Raw genomic sequence first — 14845 nt, 5'->3', positions numbered from 1 at the left:
ACATGAAGAGCTTAGTTACATGAAATTATAGTGATTCCCCACTTGGAGGTAACTTGTTCCAAAAGTTGTAGATATAAATTAATAAATGTTACTCAGAGATTGTCCTGAATTAGTCCTTAAACCCCTCACTCCCCACCCCCAACAGTATTGTAGGAGCTTTTCCTACCTCTGTTATACTAAGCATCCCATCCCAACACCCATGAATGTTACAGGACTGCCATGGCTCTCACAGCATAAAATTGAAAAAAGAGATAATATCCCCATCCTTTAATGTCGTTCTCATCTCCCTTTCAGTATTTCTCTACTTCCTGTCCATGGCTGTTCTTACTTACTTAGCAAGATGATACTATGCGCCTAGCCTGTAAATAATCCTCCAAAAATAAGAGAGGATATAAGCAACCATTGTACAAAAGGCTGGGCTATAGCCTCAGCATGGGAAAATTGGGAGGATCTGCCCCACGTATTTTTTGAATCCTGTTTCTTTTTCTGCATTATTAATAAATCATTGAAACTTCATAATTTTTAAAAAATTCGTCTAGCTTCAATTATGTTTTTTAATAGACAATGAGTAAAAAAAGCCATCTTCAACATGAGAAACTTGTGTTTTCAATACAAGGAAAAAAAGAAATAAAGTTTCCATGCAAGAACAGTGTCTGCAGCTCACTCTGCAAGGACAAATGCCTTAGCTTGACTCACAGCAGTCATAGTGAACCTACTGGCAGTGAAACAGGGAGGAAACTTTTCTCTTAATGGTGCTGCTCCCAAAACCCACTGACTCTTTAATCACATAACTACAAATACCACACTTCTCACCACCAGTGCTGTTTGCTTGCTTTGTGCATTTTTTTTGGCTGGACAATTAACATAAGTTGGTCAGTTTTGTTTTTGTTTTTTGCTAGTCTTTACTTTCAGGTGGATCCTCAAACAATTAACAAACAGGAGGGTTGAGACCACCATGAGAGGAAGTTTATTTTTGAAGCTTTTTTTACCATTATGGGTATATGTTTGATGTTTTTGTCAAAGTATCTGTTGTTTGCAAAACAACTTACAAAAACATTAAATTTGGGGTCAGGGTTTTGCCTGTGTCCATTTAAAGGAAATGAATGGTTGGTGACACTCAAAATTTGCATTCTGATAGGACTGAGCATAACTCAGCATAATGGATAATCTCTGTTCTTCTTGGTCAGGGTCACTAAGGAACCTGATCCCACAATTTCTCCTCCTGAAACATGACCCCTTCAAGCCAAGGCTGAGGTCACTCATTGCTGATGGGATAGCATACAAGCTATGAGTTTATTACTTGCCTAATTCTTCCCATCCCTGCCTTTCTTTACACATACAGGCATGCATCTCATATGAAAGGGGAAAAATTCACGTTCTTGAAGATGCCTTGGTACCATTAACCTTATATGAAAGGAGTTACTGACTGAAGCATCAGCCTTATCAGTGTCCCCCCGCCCCCCTCAGGCAGCACTGGTCACATGGAATAGAAGGTCAAAGGTCACCAGTATTCCATGGAGATGGTCCTCAGCAGGGAGCATTCTAATTGGTTGGTATTGATCTACAAATTGAGCCCGCACTGTGATTAATGCTAGCCCAAAAGCTCCTGCAGTACCAAAGCTATAGGTCAAGGTTTCAGAGCTGTATCAGCCATAGCCATAGCTTTTAAATAGAGCAGAGGTCCTATAACAGGCTAGTGAGGAATTGCATTTGTTAATGCCCTCCCAGGCTGCCAATATGAACCTATGGAACTGGCCATACTCAGCTTCATCGCTACCACTAATAGCAGCTTAATAGCAGACTAATGTAGAGGGAACAGAAGTTATCAGATTGATTCTATGATTGATGAGGGATTTATCACCACTCTGCTTTCCACTATCTGCTCACTGGATCTTTTTCCAATTTATCATCGCTATTGAACTGAGTATATGGTTTCATAATTAATTTGGGGGAGGGAGGGGTCAAACTATTTTTACTGCTCCCTATTTCCTCTACATTTTTTTCCCACCAGCCCATTCTCCATAGCAATATTTTAAGTAAATAGCACAAAGGATCCCACCAGCAGCCAGTCAAATTGCGTTTTGAATGACCTAGAGGCCCAGAAAGGAACATGCAAAGAGTGTTGTTACTGAGTCACATGACAGGATCTCCTGAGATATTTCTGCCATATCCAGCTCTCAAATACCCGAAAGCAGGATTTTGTCTAAAGTTAGGTACTCTGCATAGCACTGAGTCTGATTTGCATTACCTGTGTGAACCAACACACTGTAAGTGATGTGTGGTCACCAAAGCAGCAGCACTTTAGCACCATTACTATTAGTTCTTTTTATTTTGTATTACAGCAGTGAAAATAAATTACCAAAAAAGATCAGGGCATTATTTTGCTAGTTTTGTACAAACAGGAGTAAGAGAAAGTACTTGTCCAGTTTATGAGATGTAGGACAGCACTGCAAAAAAAGCCAAATGTAGTAAATCTTCTGTGCTATTTTTTGGAAACTCCAGAAAGAGACCTCAACAACATATTGCACAGGGGCTGGCAAAGGGTAAAAACACAAGCTTAACCAATGATCCTTGCAACTGCTTAAGAGTGAATTATAAAAGCCTATATGTCATGAAAATATTATATATAAACAATTACATGAAAAGCATAGGATCCAGTCCATTATTGAAAAGATAGGAAATGCTGTAACTAAGGCTGTTTGCACAACCTTAATTCATCTCCCTGGTAGGTATGCATTATGATATAGTTTTCATAATATCATCACATGTTCTGGAGGGAGTAAAGGGACTTTGCTCTTAACGTTTTGTTCAGCTAATTTTTTTTAATGTTTTTTTCTTAGGCTTTTTAAAAGGCAAGCAGAGAAGGACAGAAATTTTGCCTTCACTCCATTCAGGAGCTGATACAAGGAAATTGGGGGGCGGGGGAGAGGGGGGCACGGCTCAGACAACAGCTCAGATGTTCCTGCAAAGCCAGGGTGCATCATGCTTAGACAAACTGCCCAGCATGCCCATAGCACTCGTAGACCTACACTGGTCTCCCTTTACCCCCAGTAAAAACTCTGGATCTATTCCTGATTCCAGCTCCTGACCAGACCTGTATCCCTTCTGCCACAACTTCTTTTCTCATCTTCTAGTTCCAAGCCCCAGACTTCTTATTCATTCAGTTCCAGTCTCCCCTCAACATCTTATATGTCCTCAGTCTGACTCCAAAATCTTATCTGGTTTCCATCCATGGATTCCAATCTCATTCTCCTTACCTTTACAGTCCCAGTTCCCTCTATCCTTCCCTATATCCTCCTCCAGTCCTAGATCCTCCCAAATTCTTTTTCAATGTAACTCCTTGATCCCTTAGGTACAGCTATTCTTTCCTCTTCATTTGAATCAGGCAGCTTCCTCCTCTCTACTGCCTAGGTGCTTACCACTGACAGCATGGGCAAGATAGATTCCTTGATCCCAGCTGGATCACTGTACCCAGAAGCTCACACTGCAGTGAGAGCACTGCGCAGCTGCAGGGCAGGCATGTCCAGGGCAGACAAAATTTTGGGGGAAATTCTCAGTGGGCACATCTACATGAGATGCAGTAGTGTCGGGGAAAAAACAGTGCAGTGATGGAAGTCATTTAGTACTTTCATATGCACAGTCTGCTGCACATGTAAGCATGGCCAGTGAAACAAATATGTCTCTACAGAATATGTGCAAACTGGAACAGTCACAGGCCTATAACATGACTGGATTTGGGCATATTTGCATGGGGATGACAAAAGGTGGGTGCTGATATAAAGGCCACCTCCTTGATAAAATCCAAGATCCTGTTCCAAAACACTGGGGTGCTTCAGCTTCTCAGAGGAAAGGACTTTTTATGTGGACAAAACAATGTTCTTATTCCTAGCCTGAAGCAGATACTCAAGACAAAAAAATTTCAGTCCAAATGCTTTAAGTTTGGCACAGCTATTAGTAACTGAAAATCAGGTATTACAATAAGAACTGTTGGGAAATCGTTATTACAGTCACTGCTACCTGCCTGGCCTATAAAAACAGCTTGTGCTGTGCAGAAATTTAACCATTCATGCTGAACTAATTGTTGATAAAATCTTATATATTATAATTAGCCACAATGGGACTACTCATGCTAGTAAAATTAAGCATGTGAAGTTGTGTTTGCAGATGCAGGCCATTAAATTGCATACTTTTCTGGGCAGGGACCACCTTTAGCTGTGCGTGTCTGTGTATGCGCAGTGCTTAGCATGATAAGGCCCTGTTTGGGACTTCCTAGGTGCAAACATTTTGTAATACAAGGAAGAAAGAAAGTGCATTTCAGGATACCGGAACTTGCATGTGGTGATGAAATCACTGCTATAACTTGTGTTACTATGGGTGGGCAACTACTATGGTGCCAGGCATTATAAGTATTAACTACAGATTAGATCAGATAGGGTAGATTAGATTAGTTTGAAGTAGCAACACATGTATGTATTGTTTTATTAAGGAGTTTGTAAACAATCAGATAAATACCATTGGATATAGCAGCAGTGGATGTTACCAGTTAACATCTATTGCTTACTTGATAGTCCTAATCCCTTTGTATTTAACCTCTTTTCCCTGGTGTACTTTCTTTACCAGTTACTATACCATCATAACACTGCTTTGCGTCCACTACCAGCACATAGTTGTGCTAAGAGGGCACAGATAAGAATGATATTTGTTGTGCTGTCGGTCTCTTGAAAGCTCTCTACAGTCATATCTTAACAGAAGAGCATGGCTTCAGAACACGCCAATTGCATAACGAATTAACCCTCATTATATGAGGGTTCAAATGAAGGCTTTTTTTTTTTTTTTTTTTCTGTTTTTTTTGCACCGGTCCTGGAAGCACTGCAATACCAGGTCAATGCATGGAGTGGATGGAGCACGCTCCGGTTCCACCACCCAATACCAAAAAGAATCTGCTCAATATAGACCTCCTAGGGAGGACATATCAGAGACAATTACCCTGGGGAGCTCGCCTACGTGGTCACGCTGCTTCCCCTGCCAGGTAAGCCACCTTCTAGATCATGGTGTCTCCCCTGCCAGGTAAGTGTGTGTCTGTGCAATGGGCTCTCCCGGGCCAGTGGTTCAAATGAAGGCACTCCAAAGCAGAGCACCTTCATTAACTTCTGTCTGCTCAGGCCGCTGGGCTGATGCAGCCCAGCTGCAAGCCCAGTGCCGTCTGCACGATGGGAAGTGGGGAGAAGAGGGGGAGCTTGGGCTGGGTGCTGGTAGGGGATGGATTGGAGCCCCCAACCTCAGGAAGGCTCCAATCCTGCCTCCCCTCTCCTGATCTCCCTCTTTACCCTTCCTCTCCTTATTTCCCACAAACCCCAACCTGATTTCCCTCCTCACCCTTCTCTCCTCCTCTCATCATGCAGACAACAACAGAGCTGGGAAGGATGGGGCAGGGCTAGGGGAGCAAAACTTCATGTCTACAGCTCCTCAGCTGGATTGATTCCAAATTAGAGCTTGATCCCCCACCCTCCCGACCAACAGCAAAGGTGTATTGAGTCAGGAGGGTCAATCTAACTCATGGCACTTTCTATGAAGTGCCATGAGTCTGACTGGAGAGCTGCACATCTGTCAGCACCAAGTGCTTTTGTGTCTCTGTGTGTATTAGAAATGGGTTCAACAAGCCAGGTTTATTGCTGAATACCTTAAATCCCTAGGCAAATGCAAGGGCTAGTTTGATTTTGGGTACTGTTTTATATTAACTAGCAAAGTTTAGAAGGTTTGGGATAAAAGCTTTACATTTTGGTCCTTGCCCCTCTCTGTGGCTGTTTGTGATGCATTTATGGATGTGTAGGAAAACAGAAAAAATCCTTGATGGCTCAGGGTAGCACAGTTTCTTTCCTATAAAGAGCATTGCTGGGAATGCTGAGTCTGAGCAATGTTTGCTCAGAACTAAATGACTCATATAATATTTCCTGGCAATTCCAAAGAACACCCACTTTACCTCTTTAGGAAAGAGTTACTAACAGAGGAGCTCAGTGAAAACTTTCATAGATTTCATTGATTTTTCTTATTATTAGTAGTAGTATTTGCAATAAAGGTTTGAATGAGCTCCCACTCTGACTTATCTATGAGTTAAGTGGATACCCAGCAACTCATTATAGCCTGCACCGGACATTTTATATGGAATCTACCATAACAGACTAGCTTGAGGATTTAACTAGTTCACTAGACTTTTGGCACAGGAATGATTTCTATATTCCACCTGCGGTTTGCAGTGAAGGACATGAACTTGCTCAACATACAGCTAAAATATTTCTGGTTAATTTTAGTAGCAATGCAACAATGACATTTTCCAGCCTGTATATTTTGGCAATGGTCTGAACACTTAGACCTGACTTGTTCTTCAGCACTATAATCATTCAGAGGAGCATGTTTTATTGATAATGCAAAAAGTAAAGGTGGTGTGTATGTTGTTATTACAATAATATCTCAGTGAATGATCCTCTCTACAGGTATAGGTGGAAATATGAAGCAAACAGGCAGAAAGGTGCTTAATCATTAGAACTGTCACTAGCTGGCTTTTTCCTGGGCCTTTTCCTCTTGGAAACATAATAGATCTGATCTAAACAAGTTTGTTATGGGAAAATGTTGATGATAAGCAGGGATCCTGGTTTTTTCTCTGATTAAAACTTGCAAATTCTCCGGTTAAAAATTGTAAATTCTCTGGTTAAAAACCCAAAATCTGTGATAAAAATTAAAGGCCCCCCACAGCCCCTCCCACTACTGCTGGTGCCCTGAACACCCCCCCCCCCATCTCAATAGCCTCTCGCAAGAGCTCCCCAGACCAGACCCACAGCCACTGACACTGACACCCACCCCAGCAGGTAAAGTGTGTGTGGGAGGAAGGGGCAGGGCAGGGCAGGGGAAAGGGAAGGTGTTAGGTGGGTACATCAAGAAGTGGGGAGTGTGCCCCTGTGCCCACTTCCAGGATCAGGGCTGGGGGGGGCAGGCCAGGGACCGCCACTCTGTGGGCCATACACATGCCAGCCTTCCCATGGCCACCTGAATGGCTTTGTGGGCAAGTGGCACAGGGCGTGGCAGCAGCAGTGCAATGGCAACTACCGCATGTGGGCTACATATGTGCTGCCCGGCCAGGGGGTGAAACGGGGGTTTGCATGCAGTGGCATGCCCCACAACTGGCTGCACAGCACTGCAGCGGTGTGGGGTGGTGGTGGCTGAATGCAGGGTGCGGGGGCTTGGTGGGCAAGCACTGCTACCGTGGAGCCATGCCCTTTGCCTCTGGATCCTAGAGGTATGTGGGGCTTGGAGGCTGTGGTTGGGGGCTGAGGGAGTGGGGGGTACTGCCGGCCCCTGGCAGAACATTGCAGCTGGGAGCAGGGCCAGGGCATGAGGGCAGCGTTGCCCCTCTGCAGGGGGCTTTGCAGGCAAGTGATATGGGGTGCAGTGTGGTGGTGCCCACCATGTGTGGGCCACACACATGCTGCCCGGTGGAGGGGAGAGGGAGGCTGGCATATGGCCGGAGCACAGCTCCATGGCCAATGCTGAAGCCATGGCGAGGGATGGGGACATGGGGCAGGGGGGCTGGGGCTTGCATGCAGTGCCTGCTGCCACTTACTTGGAGGGCTGTGATAGTGATGACAGCCACTGCCTCCACGACATCCCACTGCTGCCACAGAGCTGTGCCCAGAGCTCTGCGGCTGGCCACTGGGCGGCAGCATGGTGGTGGCTGGGCAGCACATGCCACCACCACCCCGTGCTGCACCAATGCCACAGTGGGAGGCTCTGGAGGCAGTGGCTATCAGTGCTGGCACGGGAAGGTGCTGCTGCTTGCCTGTGGGGCTGCCATGCCAGCGGTGATGGCCGCTGCGTACAAAACCTCCTGCTGCCTGGAAGGAGGAGCCGTGCTTGGAGCTGTGTGCCCAGTGGCAATGGCGTGGCACGGCGGTGGGGCTGGGAATGGCTGCATGCCACTCGGCAACCACCACCCCTTGCAGCACTGCTGCCACCAGCCGCATAGCTCCGAGCATGGCTCTGCAGTGGCAGCAGGAGGTTTTGTATGCAGTGGCCATCACCGCTGGCAAGGGCAGCCCCACAAGCAAGCAGCAGCGGCCACCCATGCCAGTGGTGATGACTGCTGCCTCCAAAACCTCCCGCTGCTGCTGTGGAGTCATGCTCAGACCTGTGCGGCCGGTGGCAGTGGCGCAGCATGGGGTGGTGGTGGTGGTGGCTGCGTGCTGCCCGGCCTCCACCACACTGCCACTGCCGTTGCTGCTTGGCTGCACAGCTCCAGGCACGGCTCTGCAGTGGCAGCGGGATGTTGTGGAGGCACTGCCATCACAGCCCTCCAAGTAAGTGGCAGCAGCTGCTGCGTGCTAGCCCAAGCCCCTGCCGCCCCCATCCCTTGCCGTGGCTGCAACGTCAGCCACGGAGCTATGCTCTGGCCAAATGCCTGCCTCCCTCTCCCCCTCGCCAAGGCAGCTGGCCGGGCAGCATGCACAGCCTGCACGTGGTGGGCACCACCACACTGCACCCCACATTGCTTTCCCACAAAGCCCCCACGCAGAGGGGCACTTCTGCCCTCACGACCTGGCCCTGCTCCCAGCTGCGATGTGCCGCCTGGGGCCGGCAGCACATCCCACTCCCTCAGCCCCCAACCATCTTCCCCAGCCCTGCTCCAAGCCCCACTTACCTCCATGCTCCAGGGGCAAAGGGCGAGTCTGAGCCTGAGCCCAGCCTTGGCTGCCTCAGAGGCTCAGGCCCTGCCCTCCCCCTTCTCCCTCTGGCCAGGGCTGGGGGTTTCCCGCCCTTTTTGCAAATCAGCTCTTGCAGGCTGAAGCTGTGCCAGCCTGCAAGAACTCTTTGCAAAAACGGGCAATCCACATATTTCTCTGCTAAAAAGAGAAATCCACGTTTTCTCTGATAAAAACCAGGAATCCATGGTTTTCTCCGTTTTTCTGTGGCAAATGGAAAACCCAGATCCCTGATTATAAGCTACTCTACATAAACAAGAATAATATAAAAGAAGACATTTTTTCAGCTCAGAAACTCAATACACGTGATCCTGATTAATCCAGCATGTGAAATCAAAGCATTTGAAAGTGTAAAGCCAAGATGGAAATTGAGCTAAATGTAGAGGGTGTGGCTATGAATTTAAGTGCTATTATGCATCTTCAGTGAAGAGGAATGTCAAACTTATATAAAGGAATGCATATGAAAGGAAAAAACAGAGAGAGATGAATATAAACTACGGGCTCAGTCTTACAAAGAGCTGTCATAGTAACCTTGCAGAAGTTGCAGGAGTTGTAGTAGTAACTTGCTATAATTTTGGCAAGAGCATAGCCTTCTGCTAAGCAAACACCCATGAAAATAGAGTGGATTGCAAGCCTTCTTTCACAATGTGGTAACGGAATACCATATCTTTCACTGAACAGGACTTCTCTATGGCCCAGTTGTATTGATCTACCTGGTTCTTGTTTTCTGTTTTCAGCTCTCAAGAAACAGCAGGAAGTGGTTGGTGGGTGGTGAGGTGAGTAGGAGAAATTCTCAATAGGATGTTTTGTAACCGGTATAACAGATGTGAGGTGACCAATGCTATATCTTTAACAAGCAAACAAGGAAACATGAACTTCCTCTCTTCCAGCTACATGAACTCTCCAGTTACACTTTAATAGCTAGCAATGAAAGTCAGTAACAAAGCTGAGCTCAAATCAATGCAGATGGTTTTCAAATGGGGGAGGAGAAGCAAGATAAGAGGGCGAGATGGTTGGGGTATCTAATCTGGAAAAGAGACTGCAGTTAAATTTAGCTCTCTCAAATTCTTAAAAAATAAGGTAATTCCAAGATCTTTTCCCTCTTCTGATTCAAAATCTGCAGTATTTTTCTGTGAATATTGATGATCAGAAATTCTATGGGATGGGAAGTATGCTGAAGGCGAAAGGAATCCTTCCTGAAGAACTGATGCTCATGGTATGTTTAATAATAAACTGAGTTCCTCTTTATATTGCCTAAATTTTACTGACTAGGGAACAGTGCCGCAGAAACATACTGAATATGTTGTGTTGCCTTAAGCAATTGAAGTCTGGAGAGGTGGATAAAGGCTTTATTCTGTCTTGAAGATCCCTTCCTTACAATCTCTCCTCATCAGGGAACCACAAATGATCAATAATTAAAATATAGAAGAATAATCTCATGAAAACCTTTCTCTAGATCTCCAAGTAAAAGTCATTAGCTCCTCCATTTGTTACACTGTTCATCCCAATTTTGCACTGTCCCTAAAGCATGGTAATATGTTTGTCGCGTCTTTGTGTTGCGAGTCCTGCAGAGAGTTGGAGACAAGAGTCTTTGAGAACATTAGTCACTGGCTTTTCCCTGTGGGATCCTGTTTCATTTCCAGCTTTGATTGCATCATTTGCGTTTGTGTGTGTGTCTGTTTGTCTGTCTGCCTGAGTGTCTGTTTGTGAGACAGAGATATTCTCTTGGCTATAGCCCCAGAACCTGGGGAGTGCACAGCAAAATTCCACAGATTGAGTCAGCTGTCGGTTTTGGTTCAGAGGTTGCAAAAGAACCTGTTTCAGTGGGTTGGTTCTTTCTTCCTTTTAATCAGAAAACAAGGAAAAATGGCAGTATGACAGGCCTTGGTACTAGCCATATACAGTGGTAACATGGTTATTGATGGGTGGCTATTTGTATGTTAAACCAGAAGCACCTTTGGCTCATATAAAACCCCAATGAACAGTGCCTGTGAAGAGGGCCAAATTGGCACCATGGGAGATACAGTCTTCAATTTACTAGCAAAACAAGATTCTTCAAGCTGCCTCTTTAATGGGCTGCAGTCACATCATGAAGGTGCAGTCTCCAAATCAGAAGGCACTATTCTAGCTTCAGTCTTCTAATCTTTCTGCTGAAGCTGTCAACAAGAAAGGATCAGTTTCCCGTATCTCTATAGGCACAGACAGAAGTGACAATTTTTGCCTGATCTGGCCCTGAAAGCACTCTACAACTGTGACCAAACAGAAGTGCACAGCTGCAGAGTGCTTTAAAAGGGCCTGATTCTGCAGCCATCTGAATCCTCCTTGCATGAGAGTTCAGAAGAAGATGCTCCAAAATGGAGTGCTTTCAGTAACCTCTGTCTGTGTACACCGGGAGCAGGGCTGGGTTGGTGCAGCTCAGCCCTGCTCCCGGTGCTTCAGGATAGGAGTGGGGGAAGGGAGCGGAGGGAGTTTGGTCTGGGGCTTTTTTAGCCAGCGCTAGAGGGTGGGACAGGTTAATTGGAGCCCCCTTGAGGTGGAGGGGCTCCAATCCACCCACCCCACCCTTCAGTGCTGACTGAGGAATCTCCGGAGTGAGCTCCCTCTGCTTTTTTCCCCACCTTTTGCTCTGAAAACAGTGCCAGGGCTGGGAGGGAGGAGGGGCCTTGCTAGGGGAGAGCAGTTGCAGGCTAGCAGCTGTTCTAAACAGCAGCTGGATTTCCTAACACCCGGGCTCTGACAGAAAATTTCTGTTGTGTCTGGGGGATCACTGTAACTCATGGTGCTTACTGCAAAGTGCCATGAGGTATAACCTGGAGCTACTCTTCTATCTGCACCTTATCACCATCTTGGGAATGAAGTCACTTGATTCAGTCACCATGAATAGGCTTATCAAAATTGCACCTTGTTATCTTCAGTAATGAAGCCTCCATTGACAGTACTGGGAAAAGAGTGATCTACATGCTAAGTCTTTTTCAAATTCCTTCCAAATATAGTTAAAATGGCATGGCTAGTCAAAGGCCTTCTACCATTCTATGGACTGTCTAGTGAACACTACATATTATCACCGTGTTGTAAGAAGGTCCTGGGGCAACAATAAAGTTGTAACCAGATCTCCTGAGTTGGCTGTAGTTAGTTATAGGGTCTGATTGTGCTGGTAGAATTGGAATAAGGCCACCAAATTCATTTTGTAGAAGCCACTTTATGACCACCATATGGTCACGATATGCAGTCATTTCAGAATTATTTCATGTTAAAATGATATAATGTATCACTTATTTTTTTCTAAAGAACATATATCAGAGAGATTTATTACTTTAATAAGTAGTCTGCATTTAAAGATTGCACTGGCTCTCTATTTGCAATCCCTTTGTGTTCTTGGGTGCAATTCATCCTGTTGACACTGATTTTAAGAAGGGCCAGATTACCGAAGAATCCAACATGTGAACACAAGAGAGTCCATAAACATGTGCTCTTCTGTACACTCATACACAAGATGATGTGTAATTTCAAAGATTTATGTATGTACCTGTGTGGGCTGAAAATTAGGGCAGACCTGTGCAAAACCATAGAAGCCCTGCTTTGGCTTTGTGACTAGCACTGGGATTTGGAAAATGGGCTTCCACTCTTCAGCTATCCTGCCTGCTACAAAGAGGTCACTGGCTCACTGGTCATGGCAAGGCCGGCTTGCCAAGAACCCTCCAGGTAAAGACAATGATTTGCAACATGGAGCTTTTCACGGTTTGACTACATGAGATCAAAGAAGCACTGGTCAGACAAAGATAAACTTTTACTCTACGGTCAACTGCCATGGTGACTGGCTTTTCAGTGTACTATACATATCAGAGGCCATGGATGCCCAAGACATGGTTTTAGCTAGCAATGAATAGATTTGGCTTTTTGGCCCCAAAGAAAATTTGTTTCTGTCTCTTATTTACAGTGGCCTAAATTCTCCCATCTCTTTCACTTGCCTCCACTCTCTCCCTCCTTAGTATTCATATGTAAGTCAATTTGAATAGATCTCATGCTTACAATGTCCTTCATTAAGATTGTTTCTTAGCCATGGAAGTTAATAGAAGTGCTGCTGTTCACTTCAAAGGGTGCTCAGTCAGACACTGATGGACCAACAGTAGTGGCATGTGAACTCAATGACCAATCACAAATTACTAATAATGTGTGGCAATTATTCAAAACAAAAAGTTTGTAAACAGCAAAAGGCCAAGAATTGCTTGTCCTCAATTTCCAGCAAGTGTCTCTTGAACAGCAAACACATTTGCAGAACTCAAGGATTGCAGCCAAAGCACAAACAGAAAAAAGGGGCCCAGATGAAAATAGATGTTGTCCACAGCTCAGGATGGTTGATTATTTTCTATGGAAATGTTTCTGATGAAAAATTATTTTTGATCACAGCAATTGTTATTAACATGTTCTGGGAATTTCAACAAAGCTCCCCCAAGTTCTGCAAGCAATTTCAATAATACAGTTTATTTTGATTTTGCCTTTTTTCATGGGAAATACAATTCATGTCATGACCAGGCTCTAGTCACAATAAACAAACTGACCAATTCCAGTGCTTTGTTTTACTTATCCTTTTTTTAGTTTAAGTCAAAAGTTTTCTGGCCATTTTAGCTAGAAGTGTCTCAAGAGATGTCCACAGCATAAATCAGATTATATGATTAATGTAACTAATGCTGGCCATGAAGTCCTCTGATAGGTTTCTGTCACTCATTCACTCAATTTTAATTTATTGCTTATGGAATAGTTTAACTACTGGTGCATTACTGTAAAAAAGTCTGTTCAACCTTAAATCCAGCTTGGCCTGTATAAACTCACAGATCATGTTTTTCTGTAGTCCACTGTACTGCTTTTCTTGTCTTATTTAGGATCTGATCATGTAAACCAGTAGTGCCTAACCTTCTGGCCCTGTGGGCTGGATGAGTGGCGTAAGGTTGGTTCTATGCTGGATGAGTGGTGTAGGGTGCAACCCCACATGGCTGGATCTGTCTTTATGTTGATTGGACCCCACACAGCCAGATCCAGTTATGCCTTGGCTTGATCTGGTGCATGGGACTGTGTTATCTGGCCTGCAGAACTCCCATAGATCCAGAAATGTGGCAGCAGGGGAGTGGCAATTAATGCTGCCACCACTCCTCTGCTGCCAAATTTTCAGACTCTTAGGGACCCCCATGGCCAGATGACATGACTCTAAACCATTTTTGGTTCGCGGGCTGGGGATTGAGCACTTCTGGTATAAACACATAATTCCAAGCGCTGTGCATCTTAATGGAAATTGTCTCATTAGTCTCAACTTCAGTCAGGACTGTTTCTGTACTAAGCATTATGCCCAGTATTAATAATATGTAGGAACAAGGTATTAGAATAAAAAATGGTTCTGTCCAGTAAATACAATTTAATCCAAAACTGGTGGCTAATGCACTGAAACATAAATTCACAGATATGAGTTCCATTCCTAGTTCTACCAGGCTTCCTATAGGACAGGTATATCACTTCATTTTCTCTGCCTCAGTCCCACATCTGCAAAATGGAAATAATTATATTTTCTTTCTGCAGTGTCCATTTAAATTGTAAACTGCTTGTGGGAGGGGCTGCTTCTTAATAAGTAAGCATTCAGACCCTTATTCCATGAGGCCCTGGTCACAGTTGGGGCTTCCAGATACTACTGGAACAATACACCATAATGAATGATACTTAATCCTCATTGTGAAGCGCTGTAAAAATGTACAGTGCAACACAACTACTTTCTAATAATAACTGCAGATTAATACCTGAGTGTAGCAGGTTTAGGATAGGGTCCTTCATGTTTTGTTAGTGACTGTTGTATAATAGGAATAACCTCACAGATAACTGGAATAGTTACATGGCAAATTTTATTAATATAATTTTATTTGGCTCTTCCACAATACGATCTCTGCTCAGTGGCATATATGCCTGCTGATTTAGATCTCGGTAGCATTTTGCCTAGGTGACATTCATGACTCCAGGGATTTGATTTGATTTTTTTGCAGAAGAAGAATACTATGGCCTTGCACCACAATGCATGATTAATCTTAAGTAGTGTGGCCTGCAGTTACCAGAAG

At 44.6% G+C, this 14845-nt stretch overlaps 1 pseudogene; it reads right to left on the bottom strand.

The window, feature by feature from the left end:
- Positions 1-4844: 4844 nt before the first annotated feature.
- LOC149867147 (U2 spliceosomal RNA) lies at positions 4845-4973 on the bottom strand (annotated as a pseudogene).
- Between the last annotated feature and the right edge of the window lie 9872 nt (positions 4974-14845).

This window comes from Crocodylus siamensis, chromosome 4 (genome assembly GCF_052110815.1).
Source record: "Crocodylus siamensis isolate JL-2025a chromosome 4, ASM5211081v1, whole genome shotgun sequence".
NCBI lineage: Eukaryota > Metazoa > Chordata > Crocodylia > Crocodylidae > Crocodylus > Crocodylus siamensis.
The sequence above is the reverse complement of the archived record's forward strand: the minus strand, read 5'-3'. Positions and strand labels throughout refer to the sequence as shown.